The sequence below is a fragment of the Parus major genome, chromosome 2, assembly GCF_001522545.3.
Source record: "Parus major isolate Abel chromosome 2, Parus_major1.1, whole genome shotgun sequence".
NCBI lineage: Eukaryota > Metazoa > Chordata > Aves > Passeriformes > Paridae > Parus > Parus major.
The window spans coordinates 73340794-73346399 of record NC_031769.1 but is presented as its reverse complement, the minus strand read 5'-3'; the positions used below and the strand labels follow the sequence as shown (position 1 = coordinate 73346399).

At 34.7% G+C, this 5606-nt stretch overlaps 1 long non-coding RNA gene across 1 annotated transcript; it reads right to left on the bottom strand.

Annotated features, from left to right (window-relative positions):
• Positions 1-997: 997 nt before the first annotated feature.
• On the bottom strand, positions 998-5236 carry LOC117245467. Its single transcript, XR_004500188.1, has 3 exons — positions 5126-5236; positions 1150-1242; positions 998-1070 (listed from the first exon to the last, which is right to left on the bottom strand). It is a non-coding gene; the product is annotated as an uncharacterized LOC117245467 (long non-coding RNA).
• Positions 5237-5606: the final 370 nt, after the last annotated feature.

Sequence of the window (5606 nt, the reverse complement as noted above, 5' to 3'; positions counted from 1 at the left end):
TACTATTTTGGCTACACATGTACTATTTCATTAGAAGTACTAGGAAGTGTTCCACAGCATTGGATTTCAATTATCTGTTCTTTTAATTGTTACAACAGTCCTGTCTGGCATGGTTTTTGGCCTGGATTAAACAGTGCTCTCCCAAACTATTCTTGGGCACAATTCAGGAACTGGCAATGTTCAGAAATTACTCCCAAATGCCAATTTAGAAACAGCAATTATATTTTTAAAGACTAAGGGTCTAGTGTTCTGGCATTAATGCCAGCTGACACAGTAGAGTTGTACACATGACATACCCATAGACTTATTTAATTACCAATATAGGCATAAGTATAAAATCCCAAACCAATATTTCTCAAAGTATAAACACCACAAAAAAAAACCCAAAAACCAGATGTCAACAAAAGTTTGGCATCACCCAGATGACTAAATGAAATCCTTTATATAGCCTAAGATTCAGACATTTTCTAAAGGCATTCATAAAAAGTTTAAGCAAGGAAGGAGAGAGGCCAGAAATCCAAACCCACTGTACTGCATGAAGAGAATCTCAATTTTAGATTTATTCTTATTTTTCATCTTCAGTGCAGGGGAAGAAAACCCTGACCTACAAGTGCTGGCAAGATTCATATTTCATTCCAGCAAAATTTCACCTAGCAAAAGGGTACCCCTTTACAGCTCTATAGGATACCTATTAATTAGTCCTAAAGAATGACAGCACAGTCATTTTAGGATAGATGATAGATGCAGACTAAGACAAATCCACTTTCCTGAACATTGCATTCTAAGGGGACCTAATTGCTTGAGGACATCCTAACACAAAGAATTGTTTAGACAAGTGGAGAAATCTACCTAAACATAGACCCTAAAGTATCTTCAAATATTGACTACTTCCTTAATGCTGAGATTTCCAGAAGAACAGTTTTTAAATAACATATGCCAACCAGCATATCTATCTATCTATATATATATATGTGTATATATATGTATAGTGTTCTATACTAATCATACTAATCAGTCTCTTCCGTTTTTGGAGTAATTTGAAGTTGTAGTACTCCCCTTATGCGAGCCACCTGAAAGCAGAAATAGGAAACAGTTCCTTATTGGATTCAGTGATTTTTATATAATGCATTATTTAAAAAATATTTATACCTTTATATATCATCTTCCAATTGAAACAGTGTAGTGTATTAACCTAGGTGATAAAAGCAGTCTTTTAAGGTAGCATTCTTTTCTCCCTGTGGACTGAGAAGTAAAACTAATAAAATTTCTTGATACTAAAACAGTCATGACAAGAATTAATTTTTGTCTTTCTAGGCATCTACTTCCAGCCTCTAAAGCTGACTAATAATAATAGCTTCATGCATGCCGCCTCCCTTCAGCACAAATGTTTTGCTCCATAGTTTCAGGTGAATATTTAGTAAGAAGAGTTTGGAGTAAAAATCACTGTATGGGGAGGGAAAAATATCTAGTAAAATGAGATGCATAGGAAAACATTGCATTTAATACATTTCAATAGTGGCCAATTACAGGTATGTGCTCTATTATTTTTACATGAATTAGTAAAAAAATATAATTCTTAGTCTTCCCATCCATAAATACAGTGCTAATGAAGACATCAATAGCCTATCAATCAGTTAGTATGCAGTATTATTAACGAATACTGCAGGGCTGTTTCCAGAGGTCTATTGCAAGATGCCTTATACAAGCTTGTATATATTGGCCATAACTGCCAAGAAATTCTAAAAGGTTAATGAGGAATTTTGTTTCCTGAAATGTGTATTATTTTAGAAAATAATTCCCTATGCTTCACATACTAAGTGTTTAGTTATGCAACACACTGCAGATCATGGAGTCTTTCTCATATTCCTTTCAAACTTCCCTTATTGTACTTATCTAGTACATCCTTGAAGTCATAACTCTGCCTAATCAGTACATCTTCCAGCTCTTGTTTCAATTGAAGAGCATTAACCTGTAATTCATTTTTCTGTGCTTCATTTTCCTGTTAATATTTTCTTTTGATACTCTCCTAGTAAGTGATTACTTCCCTGAAGACATACCTGGCAAATTTGGCAAATGTAACCCCTATGTCTAAATCATTTTAACTGCTTTATTTTCATTTGACCAACTAACCTTAATGACTAGAAATACTGATCTTTCTTTCATACTCTAATAACTACTAGAACTAGATTTTTGCCTTTTAAAGTGCTGTAAACTAGCAAAAAACAAAAGCATGTCTGTATCAAAGGAAAAGACCATCAATGAAAAGAAAACCACGCATTTAAAATAAACCTGAGAAAAGTTGTGTAAATGCAAGGTCAGAGGCCATGAAGGGAGGGCAATTACTATGATAGGGGGGGACCATCTCACCTTGCAGAATTTGCCTCTTAAATGCCTCAAAGCCTGGCTTGTAGCTTCACCCTCTGTCTTAGGCAGACTGGCCACTGCACACCCAAAAACTCATCTCCTCCCTCCAAGGATTCAAACCAGGCAAAATACCCTGACACCTCCACAAATGGGCAAATGTTTTGAGTCATTAATCTTTAATAGTCCAGTGTCATATGCATTAAATAGTTGTCAAATAATTAAATAGCAAAATCTACAAAACACACACAAAAAAAATAACTAGAGAGAGAAAGATGAATGTCATATCAGTGGCAGTCACTTGCCTCGTGAACCTAACACAACAACACTATCGTGGTTTGCATGTACGGAGCACAAGACCAGCAGTCTGGGATTAACAACATGAGAGAAATGAAATAAAAACAGTGCCACAGAGGCCCTGGAAAACTATACCTCAACAGCTTTGTTGCTGCCTTACTAAAGAGCTTCAACCTTACTAATACCAAGGGACCTGCTGTGCCAGACACCATGTTTATTTTGCATAAGAATGAATTTCCCCCCAAATAAACAGTGTGCCATCGTAGCTAGCACTGTGTAAGAATAGCCAGGCTTTTGCATTAATCATAGCTGGAAAGCTCTGTCAATATTGAGAAAATTTTAGTTTCCATAGGATAGCACATCTACTTCAAAAGCCTCTTGATAGCATATGGGTTATATAGAGAAAAAAACATTAGAGTGCTTCCCTTTGCTGCTGTTTTTGATGTCTTGATATGTCTGCCTTGAAAGAGATGTGTTTTCACTCCTGCTTCAGGACCCACATTAAACATATAAAAAAACTCCCAAGAAAAACTGTAATGCAGGATGTTAAAGGCAAAAAATGGTGTTGACCCAAATTAAATTAAAGCACTGATGAAGGTGAAATTGCTAAAGCCGTATTTTCTGAAAGGTTCAGTATTAGTATCAGGACACATTTTCAGAACAGAAAGGAAAAAAATCTAAAATTTGCAGCTCGTTAAACAGGCTGCAAAGTAGCATAGCCAGTAATTTCATAACACTATTCACAAACCAGTATTTACTGAAATAAATAAATGGGAACTGAAGTCTTAAAGGAGCAACTACATATGAAAATGATCTTTTAAAAAAGGTGGATTGAATTTCTTTGGCAAAAATAAACTCTCTGCTTTTCTAGCAATTATATCAAAAATTAAAAGGCTTCTAGGAGCTTTTGCAAAAGCTCTAGAGGGTACTCACAATACTGTATTAAAGCTCAAATCTCAAGTATTGAAAACACTACTCAAATATTAAGCTCATTTAATTCCACCTTCAACATATTAGTTAGGCCCAATTCTAAAGGATCTGCAATGATCTTCAATAAGCAGTTATGATTAAGAGTAGAATTCAAATTTAATTATAGGATAATTAATCCTTATACTATTCAAGTTTCAGTAGCCTAAAAGTAAATTAAATATTGCAAGATTTCCCCTTAGTTTGTAAATCTCTACAGCATAAGCCAATCTTCCCAAGAGTTGCTTGTACTCTGTTACAGGTTTAACACACCAGGAAAGAAAATAAAACACAACAAAACCACAAATCTCAAAAAAATGCATTATGCAGTTACATTAATAATTTCAGAATATAAGCCATGTATTTACCTAGCAAAAGAGAATGCAACCTGGATACTCCAGACCATGTTCCAGACTTAGAAAGTCTTTTAAAAGTAAAAAGTAAAAGTTTTGGCCTTGATAAAAATACCATAAAACTGCCTTACAAACAATTCTGAAAGGAATTCAGTCTAGCCATGCTTATGACAGAATATCTGTGCTTGCTTTCAACTGAATTTTCAGTAATAAGTCCATGCTTACTATGTTTTCTATCTATAAAGCAAGAATATTACAATTCAACCAGAAAAATCCTGTCTGCTGAAGATATTGGCCACTTAATAGTCAAAAGATATCAAGACATTAAAGTGACTCCTTGTCAGAAAACAATTCCCCAGAAAACAATAAGACAAGCAAGAAGACTTGTTAAGCTCCTGTAAGTGCTGAATTAATATGTAAAAGCTGATTAACAAACAGAAAGTAAACTTTAGACAGCTTATTCTAATGAACGTGCTGAGCAGTTGAGAAGTTCATTTAAACTGCATTTAAACACACAAAAGAGTACACACAAAATATTTTTCTTCATGACCCTGTAAAACAATATTTTATTAATTTTTTCATTTTTTTTTTTTTAGTGATTATATTTAAGTCACAGACTGTGTTAGGTAATAATAGTGTCCTGTCATTCTATAACAGTTTCTAGGCAGGGTTCTATAGCAAAGGAGAACTTCTTCATTATTAAAGGTCACATAAGGGAAATGCTGAGGCAGGAAGAATCCTTGCACTGTTTCAATTATTTCCCACCTTGCCCTCTAAACAACTACAAATACATCTTTATGCCTTTTCTGCTTCAAGGGAAAAAGTGCAAAGCATAAATATCTTGAATGTCAGAAGAAAGCAAACAATACCACTTCTTTAATAAAATATAATGCAAAATAACTACTATCACAGGCAATACAAATCAAAGATAGAAGTAAGATGTTTCAACAAGGATATTGAAAGTGGATGGAAATTAAGTGTACAGTTATTACAATTTACTTACACAGCAAGGAAGACTACATTGAAAGTACAAATACAACAGACATTACATACTTTAAGCACTACCCTGTTTCAGTTTTCATGTGTATGCACAGGGCAGACATGATTACAGCTATGTCAGATGGAATTTAGGTTTTCTGCTATGTTACCTGAGTATAATGGGGTTTCTAGGCAACAGCTGTATTTAGGGCAGGTAATACTCCACAGTTGAAAGGGTCCACACCAACATGGGAAGAAAACACACCTGATACATCTCCAGAAAAGGACTGAGTAAAAAAAAAAAACAAAAATGGAAAAAGGATGCACCTCATGTTACACTATATAACTGAGGTGAAACTTCAAACACGTTTACTAAAGGAAATGGCTACAACTGTATATAAGCAATCTTCCCAGATCCTTAGACCCCTACTTTAACTCCCTCTACCAAGGAGGTTAATCTCCTCAGCGCACAGAGGCACAGATTTTTTTCAGTATACATACAAGCAAGGCCTAGGGAGATACTGAAAAGATTCTAAAAGTTTAATTCCTCACCAATAAATAGATATGCCAAAAAAAACCCATCAAGAAAACCCTAACCAAAACCAAACAAGAAAACAGCAACAAACCCCCTCATACGCAGATTAAAAAGAA